Consider the following 1508-nt stretch of genomic DNA (forward strand, 5'->3'; position numbering starts at 1 on the left):
ATAATTTGCATGCTAATAGGATGAGTGACGCCATGCCTTAGATCATGTTTCCGATTGACTCGTGTGCTAAAGTGTTTTCTTGTTTAATCTCTACGCAACGTGTCTTTAAATGAGTTAGCATTCATGTTTAGGATCAAGCGCAAAGATGGTTCTAAATACTTGAGGAGTCTTAACAATTAGATAACCGCAAAGGCTCTAATTAGAATCGGAATTGGTTAGAGTCTAGGATAATTTGAACGTTGCTGCCCGGCCTTGCATGAAGTTGTTATGTGTTCTTGATGGTTTTTCGTGTTATGTGTTGTATGAGTATGTTGATCATTTGTATATAATAATCTTAGGTTTAATTTTCAGTAGGTTATTTGTTAGAATTAATCAATCTTAAACCCCCAATATTTCAATATATATATGTGAATACTTGTTTATAAGTTGTTTGGTTTATCTTCTTTCGATCGCCCTTTGGTTTCCCCGGCTAGAACGATTCATACTTGTCCATATTACTACGATTGAAGGGTAATTAAATTGAAGTTGTTTGACCCCGGTTACGCGACACGTCAATATTCCAGTACATGCAGGACTTTACAACTACCCAGCTTCAGGGACTTCCGGCTCCACCCATGCCTACGGCTATACCTCTACCTCAGCCGCCGCAACCTCCGCATCAACCTCCAGAAGAGGATATTAATTTAGACGATCTAGATTTTGTGTAGTTGATGAATTATATATTGTTTTATGTGCTTATTGTTGTTGTTGGTTATATGAAATTGTTTTGGTGTATTTTGCAGCTTGCTTGGAATGGTAATTTAAAAATTTCGGGTTTTTTTTTTACTGGAATGGACTTATAGCCGACGAAATACGCAATAATTTGTCGGCTATAGTATTTTAAGTTTTTTTAAATAAGGTTTAGCCGATGAATTATGGCACATTTCGTTGGCTAAACCCTTCTAAAGCCGACGAAACAGACTATATTTCGTCGGCTTTAGTTATTTTTTAATTTTTAATTAAACACTTTAGCCGACGAATATCTTAAATTTTTCGTCGGCTAAAGTCTGAGAAAAAACCGACGATATGTTTTTCGTCGGCTAAACTCTTGGACTATAGCCGACGAATATCTTAAATTTTTCGTCGGCTAAAGTCTGGGAAAAAAACCGACGACATGTTTTTCGTCGGCTAAACTCTGGGATTATAGCCGACGAGGTCTTCTAGTTTCGTCGGCTAAAGTCATCACAGACGACCTTTTCCCGACGAAATCTTAGCCGACGAATTAAGCTAACAGGCCGACGAAACTTTTTCATCGGCTAAAGTGCTTGTCCTGGTAGTGTATATAAATGCTTTAATAAGTATGTGGTAAAACTAAAAATAAAAATCAATAAGGAAAATAATAAAATGCAATCCATTATTATTGAATTATTAAGTAAAGAGAGAATAAATGTAATATTACTTTTTGTTTAAGTAGTGTCCTTAATAGTTATTGTGTAAGAGGATAAATAAGTCATTTAATAATTCATAAT

This window comes from Fragaria vesca, linkage group LG5 (assembly GCF_000184155.1).
Source record: "Fragaria vesca subsp. vesca linkage group LG5, FraVesHawaii_1.0, whole genome shotgun sequence".
NCBI lineage: Eukaryota > Viridiplantae > Streptophyta > Magnoliopsida > Rosales > Rosaceae > Fragaria > Fragaria vesca.